At 43.2% G+C, this 18,922-nt stretch overlaps 4 long non-coding RNA genes across 5 annotated transcripts; 2 read left to right on the forward strand and 2 right to left on the reverse strand.

Moving 5' to 3' along the window:
* Positions 1-42: 42 nt before the first annotated feature.
* On the reverse strand, positions 43-2,335 carry LOC144213696 (uncharacterized). Its single transcript, XR_013330071.1, has 2 exons — positions 2,016-2,335; positions 43-146 (listed from the first exon to the last, which is right to left on the reverse strand). It is a non-coding gene; the product is annotated as an uncharacterized LOC144213696 (long non-coding RNA).
* Positions 2,336-5,550: 3,215 nt separating this feature from the next.
* Positions 5,551-6,532, forward strand: LOC144213628 (uncharacterized). Its single transcript, XR_013330043.1, has 3 exons — positions 5,551-6,137; positions 6,251-6,333; positions 6,405-6,532. It is a non-coding gene; the product is annotated as an uncharacterized LOC144213628 (long non-coding RNA).
* A 3,903-nt stretch (positions 6,533-10,435) lies between these two features.
* Positions 10,436-12,741, reverse strand: LOC144213695 (uncharacterized). Its single transcript, XR_013330070.1, has 2 exons — positions 12,422-12,741; positions 10,436-10,539 (listed from the first exon to the last, which is right to left on the reverse strand). It is a non-coding gene; the product is annotated as an uncharacterized LOC144213695 (long non-coding RNA).
* Positions 12,742-15,957: 3,216 nt separating this feature from the next.
* LOC144213615 (uncharacterized) lies at positions 15,958-16,938 on the forward strand. 2 transcript variants are annotated; one of them, XR_013330034.1, is made up of 5 exons: positions 15,958-16,352; positions 16,425-16,453; positions 16,514-16,543; positions 16,657-16,739; positions 16,811-16,938. It is a non-coding gene; the product is annotated as an uncharacterized LOC144213615 (long non-coding RNA). The 2 variants fall into 2 exon arrangements; XR_013330033.1 differs by having other exon boundaries at positions 15,969-16,543.
* Positions 16,939-18,922: the final 1,984 nt, after the last annotated feature.

The raw sequence follows: 18,922 nt of genomic DNA on the forward strand, positions 1-18,922 counted from the left end.
AAATAAAAGTAATTGCAGAATAGTAAGCACCATAAGACAAAATGTACACAACATCATTTTATTGTAACACATTAGATGAACATAGTTAAACATGAAGTCTTTCCATAATTCACATATATTGTTGCAGCTCTCTCAATGGTGCTGACCTGATGGAAAAAGAAGAAGGAACTTAGTTGAGTCTTTTTTTTTAATAAATAGGTACCTATGGAATAATATAACAATACATAATGTATATACAAGACATCGGAACATAAGTCCTTTTTAAAATAAAAAAAACAACAAAATATTAATGCTCCACTCATTGTCCTCTCTGACCCTACCCATCCAAACCCAAGGCCACGCCCTCTCCCTGTCATACATTACTGATTTTCATGCTGGGCGTGGCACTGTCCCGCTGTCGTTTCACCTTGGACTTGCCCGCTTCGGCGTCATGGGACGGCGGCGTTTTAGCTTTGAACACCTTGTCGAAGAAGGTAAAGTTGGCCACGTAGCCCCCTGACGCGCTCAGCGACATGACGGGTGGGAACTCGTAGCCCCAGAGGTACTTCGAAAAAAAACGACATAGGTACCTATGTCGTTTTTATGGGAAAAAACGACATAGGTACCTAAGTCGTTTTTATCGAAAAAAAGCGACATAGGTACCTATGTCGTTTTTTTCCATAAAAACGACATAGGTACCTATGTCGTTTTTATGGAAAAAAAAACGAAATAGGTACCTATGTTGTTTTCATGGAAAAAACGACATAGGTACCTATGTCGTTTTTATGGAAAAATACGACATAGGCACCTATGTCGTTTTTATGGAAAAAAACGACATAGGTACCTATGTCGTTTTTATGGAAAAAAAGGACATAGGTACCTATGTCGTATTTTTCCATAAAAACGACATAGGTACCTATGTCGTTTTTTCCATGAAAACAACATAGGTACCTATTTCGTTTTTTTCCATAAAAACGACATAGGTACCTATGTTGTTTTTTTCCATAAAAACGACATATGTCGTTTTTTTCCATAAAAACGACATAGGTACCTATGTCGTCCATAAAAACGACATAGGCACCTATGTCGTTTTTTCCATAAAAACGACATAGGTACCTATGTCGTTTTTTTCGATAAAAACGACATAGGTACCTATGTCGTTTTTTTTCCATAAAAACGACATAGGTACCTACGTCGTTTTTTTCCCATAAAAACGACATTTTAAAACGACATAGGTACCTATGTCGTTTTTTTCCATAAAAACGATGAAGGTACCTATGTCGTTTTTTTTTCCATAAAAACGACATAGGTACCTATGTCGTTTTTTTCCATAAAAACGATGAAGGTACCTACGTCGTTTTTTTTCCGATAAAAACGACATAGGTACCTATGTCGTTTTTATGGAAAAAAACGAAATAGGTACCCATGTTGTTTTCATGGAAAAAACGACATAGGTACCTATGTCGTTTTTTCCCCATAAAAACGACATAGGTACCTAAGTCGCTTTTATGGGAAAAAAACGACATAGGTACCTATGTCATTTTTTTCCATAAAAACGACATAGGTACCTTATGGTTTTCCAAGTGGAGGCCTGGGGGCCAAATCTGGCCCGCCGCATCATTTTGTGCGGTCCGAGAAAGATGTTTTTTAAACAGCACAATGCACCTCTATTGGTGTCAAAGTGGAGGTCCGGGGGCCAAATCTGGCCCGCCGCATCATTTTGTGCGGCCCGAGAAAGTAATCATGGTTTACTTTCTCGGGCCGCACAAAATGATGCGGCGGGCCAGATTTGGCCCCCGGGCCTCCACTTTGACACCAATAGAGGTGCATTGTGCCTTTTAAAATATCCTCATGGTTTACTTTCTCGGACCGCACAAAATGATGCGGGGGGCCAGATTTGGCCCCCGGGCCTCCACTTTGACACCAACAGAGGTGCATTGTGCTGTTTAAAAAACATCTTTCTCGGACCGCACAAAATGATGCGGCGGGCCAGATTTTAACAATGACGCTTATATGAAGCGGATGAGTCCACTCACCTCATCTGGCCATGATTCTGACACGCTTAACAGTCGCACCTTCGTATCTTGTTTCTATTGACCGCATAGTACGCTTAAAAAGACTGCATTTACCTAAAATCATGCGTAGAAGGATTGTTTTGATCGGCAGCTGGTTACCACGACTTCCGCATTGGAGGATCTTCTTCTTTCAATAAGAGCGCTTTGCAAACAACCGTTGCAACTGCGCTGCCCCCGTGTGGACCGGAGATGTAATGACGATACTGGTTCTCATAAACGACCATGAATCGACTTTGTCTTAGTATGTTTTTTAAACGGGGCAATGCACCTCTATTGGTGTCAAAGTGGAGGTCCGGGGGCCAAATCTGGACCGCCACATCATTTTGTGCGGTCCGAGAAAGTAAACCATCAGGATATATTAAACAGCACAACGCACCTCTATTGGTGTCAAAGTGGAGGCCCGGGGGCCAAATGTGGCCCGCCGCATCATTTTGTGCGGTCCAAGAAAGTAAACCATCAGGATATTTTAAAAGGCACAATGCACCTTTATTGGTGTCAAAGTGGAGGCCCGGGGGCCAAATGTGGCCCGTCGCATCATTTTGTGCGGTCCGAGAAAGTAAACCATCAGGATATTTTAAACAGCACAATGCACCTCTAATGGTGTCAAAGTGGAGGTCCGGGGGCCAAATGTGGCCCGCCGCATCATTTTGTGCGGTCCGAGAAAGTAAACCGTCAGGATATTTTAAACGGCACAATGCACCTCTATTGGTGTCAAAGTGGAGGTCCGGGGGCCAAATCTGGCCCGTCGCATCATTTTGTGCGGTCCGAGAAAGTAAACCATCAGGATATTTTAAAAGGCACAATGCACCTCTATTGGTGTCAAAGTGGAGGTCCGGGGGCCAAATCTGGCCCGCCCCATCATTTTGTGCGGTCCGAGAAAGTAAACCATCAGGATATTTTAAACGGCACAATGCACCTCTATTGGTGTCAAAGTGGAGGTCCGGGGGCCAAATCTGGCCCGCCGCATCATTTTGTGCGGTCCGAGAAAGATGTTTTTTAAACAGCACATGGCACCTCTGTTGGTGTCAAAGTGGAGGCCCGAGGGCCAAATCTGGCCCGCCGCATCATTTTGCGCGGTCCGAGAAAGTAAACCATGAGGATATTTTAAAAGGCACAATGCACCTCTATTGGTGTCAAAGTGGAGGCCCAGGGGCCAAATCTTGCCCGCCGCATCATTTTGTGCGGTCCGAGAAAGTTAACCATGAGGATGTTTTAAAAGGCACAAGTACCACTATTGGTGTCAAAGTGGAGGCCCGGGGGCCAAATCTGGCCCGCCGCATCATTTTGTGCGGTCCGAAAAAGTAAACCATCAGGATAATTTAAACGGCACAATGCACCTCTATTGGTGTCAAAGTGGAGGCCCGGGGGCCAAATCTGGCCCGCCGCATCATTTTGTGCGGTCCGAGAAAGTTAACCATGAGGATGTTTTAAAAGGCACAAGTACCACTATTGGTGTCACAGTGGAGGTCCGGGGGCCAAATGTGGCCCGCCCCATCATTTTGTGCGGTCTGAGAAAGTAATCATGGTTTACTTTCTCGGACCGCACAAAATGATGCGGCGGGCCAGATTTGGCCCCCGGGCCTCCACTTTGACACCAATAGTGGTACTTGTGCCTTTTAAAACATCCTGACGGTTAACTTTCTCGGACCGCACAAAATGATGCGGCGGGCCACATTTGGCCCCCGGGCCTCCACTTTGACACCAATAGTGGTACTTGTGCCTTTTAAAACATCCTGACGGTTAACTTTCTCGGACCGCACAAAATGATGCGGCGGGCCACATTTGGCCCCCGGACCTCCACTTTGACACCAATAGAGGTGCATTGTCCTGTTTAAAAAACACCCTAAGACAGATAGTCGATTCATGGTCGTTTATGAGAACCAGTGCCGTCATTACATCTCCGGTCCACACGAGGGCAGCGTAGTTGCAACGGTTGTTTGCAAAGCGCTCGTATTGAAAGAAGAAGAGCCTCCGATGCGGAAGTCGTGGAAACCAGCAGCCGATCAAAACAATTCGTCTCCTGCGCATAATTTTAGATAACTGTAGTCTTTTTAAGCATACTATGCGGTCAATAGAAACAAGATACGAAGGTGCGACTGTTAAGCGTGTCGGAATCATGGCCAGATGAGGTGAGTGGACTCATCGGCTTCATATTAGCGTCATTGTTAATGCGTAACTGTTCGTTCGGTCGATCGAACACGTTCTCATATCATTGTTCTTTTATCCATGTATTCACAGCCAGGTGCATCTTTAATGCTTGTTCCTCTCTTGGTGCAGACTGGACTTGTTCCTGCAGGCAGACGGCTGATTTCCACTTGCCATGTTATGACCACCAACTTTATTTTGTGTTTATTTCATGACCAAAGCAGACAGACAAGGCACTTGTGTATTTGGTCGAACTTTATTTTCAATGTGCTCCCCAGCATCAGCCTCATCTTGCTTATATAAATGATGTGCAATATTCATCTTGATCCCTCTCCAATAAAGTAACAAACCATAACAATTCTTAATTCCTTGAATTTGTGTTGTGACTGTATGCATGTATGCAGACATGCTATTTTATTCTCCACAAGACATGTTAAACCTAATGCCCTCCTGTGGCGGTTTTTGGGCATTGCACTTGGCAATGCGTCTTTTCCAACCAACTGCGTACTTATGTAGAATACTACCTGGACTCACATATTGTCCTGAATGTGCCTGAATAGACATGTTCTAACTTTCTGCCCTCTTGTGGCGGTTTTCGGGCATTGCAATTTGCAATGACTTTTCCAACCAACCAAGTATGCTGTTTCCTAGTATACATTAATGTGGTATACTTGGACTCCTCTCACATATTGTCCCATGAGTGTGCCTGACTGGACATGTCTTGTTCGGCTGCCATCTTGTGACACTTTTAAGCATTACACTCTGCAATTTCTTTTCCAACCAACTCCTTGTTACCGGTGCATCACTGTAGTATATTGCGCTAAGTGTTTTGGGTATTATTTAGGACTTCTACGGGAGAAATTTCGGCGGAAATCCAGCCAAGGTGGCGAATGGCATAAGTCATTGCCTGCGATGCAGGCGACCCGGGTTCGATTCCCACTCTCAGCTGCATTCACGAATTAAATGCTAGAGAGGCAAAGGTAAGAGTGAGGATCGAACCCGAGTCTAAAGTATTCGCAGTCAGTGTCTTTAACCATTAGACCACCAACGCTTTGCAAATTCAAAAATTGGAAGTCATATTTACCCTTTTTTTTGACAGTCTATCGAATATGAGTGACTAAGACTGGGACATATACACTATGAGATTGTTCTACGTCATCTGCTCATTAGTCTCATGAGTAGAGCATTAGACTTTGGCTTGGGAGACCCGGGTACGAGTCCCGGTCGTTCGCTTTTCAATTTGAAGGACTCATTCAAATTGATTTTTAAACTTTTATTTTTTTAGCGCAATTACGTCACTTCCGAAAAACTATTTAAAGAGGAAGCATTTTCGCAGGCGGTCTCTTTCATTTAATGAATGCTGCGCGTCGCTCCACACTGGAAAGCCAAAGTAAGTACTATTCCCAAGTCTTTTCACTTTTTTTATTTGAGACTAACTTACATTTCTCTTGTTTCAACAGCTCACAAATGTGCAAAAAGAAGCAAGTAAGTACTTAAAATATTCCAAATCAACCTTGAAAATACTTAATGGTCCATTTCTTCCTTCACAGGCTGCAGTTGGTAAGTACTTTGAATATTCCAAAGTCAAGCTCAAAAATACTTAATGGTCTCCTTTCTTCCTTCTCAGGCTGCAGTCGGTAAGTATTCTGCCATATGATCCACTTTACACGAAAAATGACTGTTAACCTTACTTTTTGACTCTCTCCTTTTCTTTTGCAGGTCACTTCCAAGATGTCCGACCCTGCAGGTAAGCACAGGTGAAACGAGCAAACAATTGATTCACGTGCAAATCGAACTGTCTATTAATCTGTTCTTCCAGAAGCTGAAAGTGGAGTAACAAAGTTTGAGGTAGGAACGTCCAGATGACTTACCATGTCCAATTTTTACTTCTGTCTTTGATTCTTGCAGTCGGATTTCATCCACGACGTCGTCCAGTAGGTTAGTGCACACTGCAACACAAAATGGTGGACGTGAACACTGTCCAACTTTGACGTCTTTTTACGCCACGCTTCTGAACTATGTTTTACCTTCCACTCTCTTTTGCTGGCTAGTTTCCCCGTGTCCACCGGAGGGCGCTGCAGCTCAAGATGACTGAAGCAGATGTTTTTTTTTAAAGCGTGATTGTACTGCAAAGGTGAGTAAATGTGCACCACTTAGACGGTAAACATGACTGAATTAAATGCTCACCCACTTTCTTGTTTGCAGACTCAGTCCAGTGAAGACGCCAATTTGGAGACCTGCCTTGACCCCGCCCCAACTGCCGCCTGCACCTGTGAGACAACGAGCTGATTATCTTCAATGCTAAATTCTGGAAATAAAATAAAAGGACAAAATGTTTTGCCTCCGTGTGAACTCCTTCGTGACAATTGTCTGGATTGCAATGTAGTTCTTCCACAGTTGAAGTCGTCCAGTTCCTCCACAGTTGAAGTGGTCCAGATGCTGCCCTCCTGCTCAAGAACATGTGACATCGCATCAAATGAAGTTCTTCCACAGCTGAAGTCCACTTCTTTCACAGTTGCTGCCTTCCTGCTCAAGTCAAGTACAAGTGACATCGCATCATTCTAAGGTAAGTCTTATCGTCGTTTGCACAATTCTTTGAATGCACTTGACTTGCTTGTCTGCACTTTTTAACTTGCCCTACTGCACTTAACTAACTTGTTTGCACTCGACTTGCACTTAACTTACTTGGTTTGCACTCGACTTACTTGGTTTGCACTCGACTTGCACTTAACTTACTTGGTTTGCACTCGACTTGCACTTAACTTACTTTTTTTTGTCTTCAGGTCTCCACACTCTGTTCCGATCCGACTCCTACTGGTTTGAAGAAGAACTTCAAGACATCAAACTTTGGACTCTTAACTCTGAAAGAAAAACAAATAAAGTTGAACAAAAAACAAACTCCTTTCTTCTAACATTTTATTATTCAATTTTATTAAAAATTTTATTTTTTAATTTTTTATTTGTTTTTTTTTGGGGTGTGGCTATGCAAATGACTAGCCTGGGATTGGTTGATAACTTAAATTAGGTTCACTGATTGGTTTAGAATAAGGAAGTAATAATTGAGTGCTGCCAGTTGATTGGTTCTCTGGGAGGGGGGTGTCCATTCACTGATTGGTGTAGAATCAGGAAGTGGAAGGTGAGTGCTGCCACCTGATTGGTTCTCTGGGAAGGGGCGTCTATTCACTGATTGGTGTAGAATCAGGAAGTGGGGAGGTGAATACTGCCATCTGATTGGTTCTCTCGGAATGGGTGGGCTTTATTCAGGGGGGGCTGGCTTTGTAGCGGGAGGCGGGGTTTCGGTCCAAAAAACGCCGTTTTTTGGAAAAAAGGGGCGTGTCCGGCCAAATGCCGGGCTGTGATTGGCTGTCCCGGTGGGCGAGGCCAGGGCGGGGCTAAATCCAAATTTGCATAGATTTGCATAGAGGGGAGGTGGCTAAATCCAATTTTTAAGGCTTCTGATTGGATGGCCGAAACGTGACACGACTTGTTGCCGGGAAGATTTTCTGCTTTTCTGAGGCCCCGTTTTCCGAGAGCTCTTTTTGGTGGACGTTTTGTGCCCCAAAAAGACACATTTTGAAGGAAAACATCTATTTTAAACTTAGTAAGGATGCATTTAGCAAGAAAAGACGAAGACTGATTCAATTTCAACAGTATATTGTTCGCAAAAAAGGGCCTTTTTGACATTCTGACGGCATCAGATGCCACTGCAGACGCTGAAACGTAAGACGTCACATACCCAGCCAGGTCACGCCAGGTCACGCCAGTGCCCAGAAGCCATCGGGCTGCAGCGCGGGCCCGTCCGGAGGCGCCGTGTACGTCCAAAACGTCCCCCATCCTGTCAAGAAGACGACAACGAGAGAAGTCAGTGACCATTCTAGCATTCATACCACATTACAGTCACATAATTAGTCTACTGATCATGATAAGTAACCTTACATGAGATGATGCAAGCGCCAAAATAGCATTAGCATCACCAACAAATAAATAGCCTACCAATATGTACATGTAACGATACAGAAGATGATGCGGGCGCAAAAATAGCATTGACATAATGAACAAATAAATAGCATTAGCATCATGAACAAATAATTAGCCTACCAATGTTTACATCTAACGATACAGAAGATGATGCGGGCGCAAAAATAACATTGACATAATGAACAAATAAATAGCATTAGCATCATGAACAAATAATTAGCCTACCAATGTTTACATCTAACTGTACATAAGGTGATTTGAGTGCAAAAATAGCATTAGCATCAGTGACCATTCTAGCATTTATATGACATTACAGTCACATAATTAGCCTAGCCATATTTATATGTAACCTGACATACAATGATGCCTGAAAATAGTATTAGCATCTTGGACTGTATGACCTAGAATTACATTATTATTTTGAGCTCTACACGGGTGGTCAAATAAATGTGATTCTAATTCAAGCTATTCGATTACTAGCATGATAAATAAATCTTAAAAAAACATTCTTTTCAATACAAATATACATTGAATGGAGCATTTCCCACCTTTGTTAGCACTTGTGTGGCGCAGGTTGATGGACGTGGAAGCAACTCCATCTTCCGGGCCTCCACTCCTGTAAACAAAATGACATTTTTGGTTAGCACTAATCCAATTGGACTCAGATCGCATGTTTTAAACACAAAACATTGAGGAAAAAGCCATTTTTTTTGCCGACGAGAGACCTCCGAGGCCCCTATAAATGTGGCCTTTTGTGGCACACAAATGGCCTGAAATGGGAGTCTACTGACCAGAAATAGAGGATGTGCACATTGTTAAAAGATGCACATATTATTTTGAGCAACTTTGGACACGTATCAGGTACAATTGGGGGTTTTGGGGGCCAAAGGTCTAAGGAGGTAACCCCTCCACTTAGTCACAATCACTGGAGCGCCTATGAAATCGGTCTACTCAGGCCAACTGACTATGAACACAACACTAAAATCTCACCAAATATGAACAACAATTGGAAAAAGTATACAAGGGGCTCAAAATGGGCAATATGGACTATGGAATATGTTGATGGCGTTGTCCATCAACACGGCACATCATAATCACTTATTTAAGCTTTGAAGGGCAAGAAAAGAGGATGCGCATGCCCATGAAATTTTACATCCATCCCACCCACCCAAGAATATTAGTCAATTAATAGTCAATGTAACAATTTCATCAAATGTCAACATTGTTCAATGCATTATTTTCAGTCAGGCTTGTCCTCATGCTAGATTTTTTAAAAGCAATAAAAAATACACATTCTTTCTTCAAGAGGAAAGGTCAATATTGGAGCCACGTTGTCTGTCATTGATTGGGAAAATAGTTCATTCAATTGTGGAGGTTGGCAAAATGTTTCGATCTGATCTGGGTTTCGAGGATCAAGCTCAACAGAAAACAAGTACACGTTTTACGAGTAGAAATATTCACCAAGAAGCGTTTGTAGTAGACATTTGCAGCATTGCTTACCTTATTCCTGACTTTCCTTGTACAGCCTGCAACGAACGAGTGCACAAAATCAGCCCAAAAAACTCGAAAAAACTCCCTTCTTGCGGACTACTGTTCGTGTAATCTATCAAACGTGACTCGGTTGTATTTACTGTAAATTCCCCCATTTAGATCATGCGATAAAACGCCGAAAAAACAGTTGACAAACAAAAGAACACGCAATGAATTCGTCTCCCACTTCCTGGGTTTCTCTCTGACGTCAGTCCGGGGAACTCCAGGATATAGCGCATGCGTAAATTCCCTCGTGTGGAATGACATCAACGACTTCCGCATTCGAATCATCTTCTTCTTCTTCTTCTTCTTTCAATAAACAGTGCTTTGCAAACAACCGTTGGGATCTTTGCGCCGTCCTGTGGACTAAAAGTGTAATGACGGCCCGTTTCACATAAACGACTTCCGCATTCCAGACATCTTCTTCTTTCAATAAACAGTGCTTTGCAAACAACCGTTGGGATCTTTGCGCCATTCTGTGGACTGGAAGTGTAATGACGGCCCCGTTTAACATGAACGATTTCCGCATTCGAAACATCATTTTGTGTGTTCACAATAAATAGGATTCTGACCAATACTAATACATAGGATTTATGACTTGGAGTAATAAGAAATATAAACTAAATACTTTGGTTATGAATACTAATACGTGGTAGTATGTGTATGTTTTAACTGTGCTAAAAATTAAATAAAAGTAATTGCAGAATAGTAAGCACCATAAGACAAAATGTACACAACATCATTTTATTGTAACACATTAGATGAACATAGTTAAACATGAAGTCTTTCCATAATTCACATATATTGTTGCAGCTCTCTCAATGGTGCTGACCTGATGGAAAAAGAAGAAGGAACTTAGTTGAGTCTTTTTTTTTAATAAATAGGTACCTATGGAATAATATAACAATACATAATGTATATACAAGACATCGGAACATAAGTCCTTTTTAAAATAAAAAAAACAACAAAATATTAATGCTCCACTCATTGTCCTCTCTGACCCTACCCATCCAAACCCAAGGCCACGCCCTCTCCCTGTCATACATTACTGATTTTCATGCTGGGCGTGGCACTGTCCCGCTGTCGTTTCACCTTGGACTTGCCCGCTTCGGCGTCATGGGACGGCGGCGTTTTAGCTTTGAACACCTTGTCGAAGAAGGTAAAGTTGGCCACGTAGCCCCCTGACGCGCTCAGCGACATGACGGGTGGGAACTCGTAGCCCCAGAGGTACTTCGAAAAAAAACGACATAGGTACCTATGTCGTTTTTATGGGAAAAAACGACATAGGTACCTAAGTCGTTTTTATCGAAAAAAAGCGACATAGGTACCTATGTCGTTTTTTTCCATAAAAACGACATAGGTACCTATGTCGTTTTTATGGAAAAAAAAACGAAATAGGTACCTATGTTGTTTTCATGGAAAAAACGACATAGGTACCTATGTCGTTTTTATGGAAAAATACGACATAGGCACCTATGTCGTTTTTATGGAAAAAAACGACATAGGTACCTATGTCGTTTTTATGGAAAAAAAGGACATGTCGTATTTTTGTGTCGTACTATGTCGTATTTTTCCATAAAAACGACATAGGTACCTATGTCGTTTTTTCCATGAAAACAACATAGGTACCTATTTCGTTTTTTTCCATAAAAACGACATAGGTACCTATGTTGTTTTTTTCCATAAAAACGACATATGTCGTTTTTTTCCATAAAAACGACATAGGTACCTATGTCGTCCATAAAAACGACATAGGCACCTATGTCGTTTTTTCCATAAAAACGACATAGGTACCTATGTCGTTTTTTTCGATAAAAACGACATAGGTACCTATGTCGTTTTTTTTCCATAAAAACGACATAGGTACCTACGTCGTTTTTTTCCCATAAAAACGACATTTTAAAACGACATAGGTACCTATGTCGTTTTTTTCCATAAAAATGATGAAGGTACCTATGTCGTTTTTTTTTCCATAAAAACGACATAGGTACCTATGTCGTTTTTTTCCATAAAAACGATGAAGGTACCTACGTCGTTTTTTTTCCGATAAAAACGACATAGGTACCTATGTCGTTTTTATGGAAAAAAACGAAATAGGTACCCATGTTGTTTTCATGGAAAAAACGACATAGGTACCTATGTCGTTTTTTCCCCATAAAAACGACATAGGTACCTAAGTCGCTTTTATGGGAAAAAAACGACATAGGTACCTATGTCATTTTTTTCCATAAAAACGACATAGGTACCTTATGGTTTTCCAAGTGGAGGCCTGGGGGCCAAATCTGGCCCGCCGCATCATTTTGTGCGGTCCGAGAAAGATGTTTTTTAAACAGCACAATGCACCTCTATTGGTGTCAAAGTGGAGGTCCGGGGGCCAAATCTGGCCCGCCGCATCATTTTGTGCGGCCCGAGAAAGTAATCATGGTTTACTTTCTCGGGCCGCACAAAATGATGCGGCGGGCCAGATTTGGCCCCCGGGCCTCCACTTTGACACCAATAGAGGTGCATTGTGCCTTTTAAAATATCCTCATGGTTTACTTTCTCGGACCGCACAAAATGATGCGGGGGGCCAGATTTGGCCCCCGGGCCTCCACTTTGACACCAACAGAGGTGCATTGTGCTGTTTAAAAAACATCTTTCTCGGACCGCACAAAATGATGCGGCGGGCCAGATTTTAACAATGACGCTTATATGAAGCGGATGAGTCCACTCACCTCATCTGGCCATGATTCTGACACGCTTAACAGTCGCACCTTCGTATCTTGTTTCTATTGACCGCATAGTACGCTTAAAAAGACTGCATTTACCTAAAATCATGCGTAGAAGGATTGTTTTGATCGGCAGCTGGTTACCACGACTTCCGCATTGGAGGATCTTCTTCTTTCAATAAGAGCGCTTTGCAAACAACCGTTGCAACTGCGCTGCCCCCGTGTGGACCGGAGATGTAATGACGATACTGGTTCTCATAAACGACCATGAATCGACTTTGTCTTAGTATGTTTTTTAAACGGGGCAATGCACCTCTATTGGTGTCAAAGTGGAGGTCCGGGGGCCAAATCTGGACCGCCACATCATTTTGTGCGGTCCGAGAAAGTAAACCATCAGGATATATTAAACAGCACAACGCACCTCTATTGGTGTCAAAGTGGAGGCCCGGGGGCCAAATGTGGCCCGCCGCATCATTTTGTGCGGTCCAAGAAAGTAAACCATCAGGATATTTTAAAAGGCACAATGCACCTTTATTGGTGTCAAAGTGGAGGCCCGGGGGCCAAATGTGGCCCGTCGCATCATTTTGTGCGGTCCGAGAAAGTAAACCATCAGGATATTTTAAACAGCACAATGCACCTCTAATGGTGTCAAAGTGGAGGTCCGGGGGCCAAATGTGGCCCGCCGCATCATTTTGTGCGGTCCGAGAAAGTAAACCGTCAGGATATTTTAAACGGCACAATGCACCTCTATTGGTGTCAAAGTGGAGGTCCGGGGGCCAAATCTGGCCCGTCGCATCATTTTGTGCGGTCCGAGAAAGTAAACCATCAGGATATTTTAAAAGGCACAATGCACCTCTATTGGTGTCAAAGTGGAGGTCCGGGGGCCAAATCTGGCCCGCCCCATCATTTTGTGCGGTCCGAGAAAGTAAACCATCAGGATATTTTAAACGGCACAATGCACCTCTATTGGTGTCAAAGTGGAGGTCCGGGGGCCAAATCTGGCCCGCCGCATCATTTTGTGCGGTCCGAGAAAGATGTTTTTTAAACAGCACATGGCACCTCTGTTGGTGTCAAAGTGGAGGCCCGAGGGCCAAATCTGGCCCGCCGCATCATTTTGCGCGGTCCGAGAAAGTAAACCATGAGGATATTTTAAAAGGCACAATGCACCTCTATTGGTGTCAAAGTGGAGGCCCAGGGGCCAAATCTTGCCCGCCGCATCATTTTGTGCGGTCCGAGAAAGTTAACCATGAGGATGTTTTAAAAGGCACAAGTACCACTATTGGTGTCAAAGTGGAGGCCCGGGGGCCAAATCTGGCCCGCCGCATCATTTTGTGCGGTCCGAAAAAGTAAACCATCAGGATAATTTAAACGGCACAATGCACCTCTATTGGTGTCAAAGTGGAGGCCCGGGGGCCAAATCTGGCCCGCCGCATCATTTTGTGCGGTCCGAGAAAGTTAACCATGAGGATGTTTTAAAAGGCACAAGTACCACTATTGGTGTCACAGTGGAGGTCCGGGGGCCAAATGTGGCCCGCCCCATCATTTTGTGCGGTCTGAGAAAGTAATCATGGTTTACTTTCTCGGACCGCACAAAATGATGCGGCGGGCCAGATTTGGCCCCCGGGCCTCCACTTTGACACCAATAGTGGTACTTGTGCCTTTTAAAACATCCTGACGGTTAACTTTCTCGGACCGCACAAAATGATGCGGCGGGCCACATTTGGCCCCCGGGCCTCCACTTTGACACCAATAGTGGTACTTGTGCCTTTTAAAACATCCTGACGGTTAACTTTCTCGGACCGCACAAAATGATGCGGCGGGCCACATTTGGCCCCCGGACCTCCACTTTGACACCAATAGAGGTGCATTGTCCTGTTTAAAAAACACCCTAAGACAGATAGTCGATTCATGGTCGTTTATGAGAACCAGTGCCGTCATTACATCTCCGGTCCACACGAGGGCAGCGTAGTTGCAACGGTTGTTTGCAAAGCGCTCGTATTGAAAGAAGAAGAGCCTCCGATGCGGAAGTCGTGGAAACCAGCAGCCGATCAAAACAATTCGTCTCCTGCGCATAATTTTAGATAACTGTAGTCTTTTTAAGCATACTATGCGGTCAATAGAAACAAGATACGAAGGTGCGACTGTTAAGCGTGTCGGAATCATGGCCAGATGAGGTGAGTGGACTCATCGGCTTCATATTAGCGTCATTGTTAATGCGTAACTGTTCGTTCGGTCGATCGAACACGTTCTCATATCATTGTTCTTTTATCCATGTATTCACAGCCAGGTGCATCTTTAATGCTTGTTCCTCTCTTGGTGCAGACTGGACTTGTTCCTGCAGGCAGACGGCTGATTTCCACTTGCCATGTTATGACCACCAACTTTATTTTGTGTTTATTTCATGACCAAAGCAGACAGACAAGGCACTTGTGTATTTGGTCGAACTTTATTTTCAATGTGCTCCCCAGCATCAGCCTCATCTTGCTTATATAAATGATGTGCAATATTCATCTTGATCCCTCTCCAATAAAGTAACAAACCATAACAATTCTTAATTCCTTGAATTTGTGTTGTGACTGTATGCATGTATGCAGACATGCTATTTTATTCTCCACAAGACATGTTAAACCTAATGCCCTCCTGTGGCGGTTTTTGGGCATTGCACTTGGCAATGCGTCTTTTCCAACCAACTGCGTACTTATGTAGAATACTACCTGGACTCACATATTGTCCTGAATGTGCCTGAATAGACATGTTCTAACTTTCTGCCCTCTTGTGGCGGTTTTCGGGCATTGCAATTTGCAATGACTTTTCCAACCAACCAAGTATGCTGTTTCCTAGTATACATTAATGTGGTATACTTGGACTCCTCTCACATATTGTCCCATGAGTGTGCCTGACTGGACATGTCTTGTTCGGCTGCCATCTTGTGACACTTTTAAGCATTACACTCTGCAATTTCTTTTCCAACCAACTCCTTGTTACCGGTGCATCACTGTAGTATATTGCGCTAAGTGTTTTGGGTATTATTTAGGACTTCTACGGGAGAAATTTCGGCGGAAATCCAGCCAAGGTGGCGAATGGCATAAGTCATTGCCTGCGATGCAGGCGACCCGGGTTCGATTCCCACTCTCAGCTGCATTCACGAATTAAATGCTAGAGTGGCAAAGGTAAGAGTGAGGATCGAACCCGAGTCCAAAGTATTCGCAGTCAGTGTCTTTAACCATTAGACCACCAACGCTTTGCAAATTCAAAAATTGGAAGTCATATTTACCCTTTTTTTTGACAGTCTATCGAATATGAGTGACTAAGACTGGGACATATACACTATGAGATTGTTCTACGTCATCTGCTCATTAGTCTCATGAGTAGAGCATTAGACTTTGGCTTGGGAGACCCGGGTGCGAGTCCCGGTCGTTCGCTTTTCAATTTGAAGGACTCATTCAAATTGATTTTTAAACTTTTATTTTTTTAGCGCAATTACGTCACTTCCGAAAAACTATTTAAAGAGGAAGCATTTTCGCAGGCGGTCTCTTTCATTTAATGAATGCTGCGCGTCGCTCCACACTGGAAAGCCAAAGTAAGTACTATTCCCAAGTCTTTTCACTTTTTTTATTTGAGACTAACTTACATTTCTCTTGTTTCAACAGCTCACAAATGTGCAAAAAGAAGCAAGTAAGTACTTAAAATATTCCAAATCAACCTTGAAAATACTTAATGGTCCATTTCTTCCTTCACAGGCTGCAGTTGGTAAGTACTTTGAATATTCCAAAGTCAAGCTCAAAAATACTTAATGGTCTCCTTTCTTCCTTCTCAGGCTGCAGTCGGTAAGTATTCTGCCATATGATCCACTTTACACGAAAAATGACTGTTAACCTTACTTTTTGACTCTCTCCTTTTCTTTTGCAGGTCACTTCCAAGATGTCCGACCCTGCAGGTAAGCACAGGTGAAACGAGCAAACAATTGATTCACGTGCAAATCGAACTGTCTATTAATCTGTTCTTCCAGAAGCTGAAAGTGGAGTAACAAAGTTTGAGGTAGGAACGTCCAGATGACTTACCATGTCCAATTTTTACTTCTGTCTTTGATTCTTGCAGTCGGATTTCATCCACGACGTCGTCCAGTAGGTTAGTGCACACTGCAACACAAAATGGTGGACGTGAACACTGTCCAACTTTGACGTCTTTTTACGCCACGCTTCTGAACTATGTTTTACCTTCCACTCTCTTTTGCTGGCTAGTTTCCCCGTGTCCACCGGAGGGCGCTGCAGCTCAAGATGACTGAAGCAGATGTTTTTTTTTAAAGCGTGATTGTACTGCAAAGGTGAGTAAATGTGCACCACTTAGACGGTAAACATGACTGAATTAAATGCTCACCCACTTTCTTGTTTGCAGACTCAGTCCAGTGAAGACGCCAATTTGGAGACCTGCCTTGACCCCGCCCCAACTGCCGCCTGCACCTGTGAGACAACGAGCTGATTATCTTCAATGCTAAATTCTGGAAATAAAATAAAAGGACAAAATGTTTTGCCTCCGTGTGAACTCCTTCGTGACAATTGTCTGGATTGCAATGTAGTTCTTCCACAGTTGAAGTCGTCCAGTTCCTCCACAGTTGAAGTGGTCCAGATGCTGCCCTCCTGCTCAAGAACATGTGACATCGCATCAAATGAAGTTCTTCCACAGCTGAAGTCCACTTCTTTCACAGTTGCTGCCTTCCTGCTCAAGTCAAGTACAAGTGACATCGCATCATTCTAAGGTAAGTCTTATCGTCGTTTGCACAATTCTTTGAATGCACTTGACTTGCTTGTCTGCACTTTTATCTTGCTCTACTGCATTTCTTACTCTACTACACTTCTTACCCTACTACACTTCTTACCCTACTACACTTCTTACCCTACTACACTTTTTAACTTGCTTGTCTGCACTTTTTAACTTGCCCTACTGCACTTAACTAACTTGTTTGCACTCGACTTGCACTTAACTTACTTGGTTTGCACTCGACTTACTTGGTTTGCACTCGACTTGCACTTAACTTACTTGGTTTGCACTCGACTTGCACTTAACTTACTTTTTTTTGTCTTCAGGTCTCCACACTCTGTTCCGATCCGACTCCTACTGGTTTGAAGAAGAACTTCAAGACATCAAACTTTGGACTCTTAACTCTGAAAGAAAAACAAATAAAGTTGAACAAAAAACAAACTCCTTTCTTCTAACATTTTATTATTCAATTTTATTAAAAATTTTATTTTTTAATTTTTTATTTGTTTTTTTTTGGGGTGTGGCTATGCAAATGACTAGCCTGGGATTGGTGGATAACTTAAATTAGGTTCACTGATTGGTTTAGAATAAGGAAGTAATAATTGAGTGCTGCCAGTTGATTGGTTCTCTGGGAGGGGGGTGTCCATTCACTGATTGGTGTAGAATCAGGAAGTGGAAGGTGAGTGCTGCCACCTGATTGGTTCTCTGGGAAGGGGCGTCTATTCACTGATTGGTGTAGAATCAGGAAGTGGGGAGGTGAATACTGCCATCTGATTGGTTCTCTCGGAATGGGTGGGCTTTATTCAGGGGGGGCTGGCTTTGTAGCGGGAGGCGGGGTTTCGGTCCAAAAAACGCCGTTTTTTGGAAAAAAAGGGGCGTGTCCGGCCAAATGCCGGGCTGTGATTGGCTGTCCCGGTGGGCGAGGCCAGGGCGGGGCTAAATCCAAATTTGCATAGATTTGCATAGAGGGGAGGTGGCTAAATCCAATTTTTAAGGCTTCTGATTGGATGGCCGAAACGTGACACGACTTGTTGCCGGGAAGATTTTCTGCTTTTCTGAGGCCCCGTTTTCCGAGAGCTCTTTTTGGTGGACGTTTTGTGCCCCAAAAAGACACATTTTGAAGGAAAACATCTATTTTAAACTTAGTAAGGATGCATTTAGCAAGAAAAGACGAAGACTGATTCAATTTCAACAGTATATTGTTCGCAAAAAAGGGCCTTTTTGACATTCTGACGGCATCAGATGCCACTGCAGACGCTGAAACGTAAGACGTCACATACCCAGCCAGGTCACGCCAGGTCACGCCAGGTCACGCCAGTGCCCAGAAGCCATCGGGCTGCAGCGCGGGCCCGTCCGGAGGCGCCGTGTACGTCCAAAACGTCCCCCATCCTGTCAAGAAGACGACAACGAGAGAAGTCAGTGACCATTCTAGCATTCATACCACATTACAGTCACATAATTAGTCTACTGATCATGATAAGTAACCTTACATGAGATGATGCAAGCGCCAAAATAGCATTAGCATCACCAACAAATAAATAGCCTACCAATATGTACATGTAACGATACAGAAGATGATGCGGGCGCAAAAATAGCATTGACATAATGAACAAATAAATAGCATTAGCATCATGAACAAATAATTAGCCTACCAATGTTTACATCTAACGATACAGAAGATGATGCGGGCGCAAAAATAACATTGACATAATGAACAAATAAATAGCATTAGCATCATGAACAAATAAT

Source organism: Stigmatopora nigra, chromosome 20 (assembly GCF_051989575.1).
Source record: "Stigmatopora nigra isolate UIUO_SnigA chromosome 20, RoL_Snig_1.1, whole genome shotgun sequence".
Lineage (NCBI taxonomy): Eukaryota > Metazoa > Chordata > Actinopteri > Syngnathiformes > Syngnathidae > Stigmatopora > Stigmatopora nigra.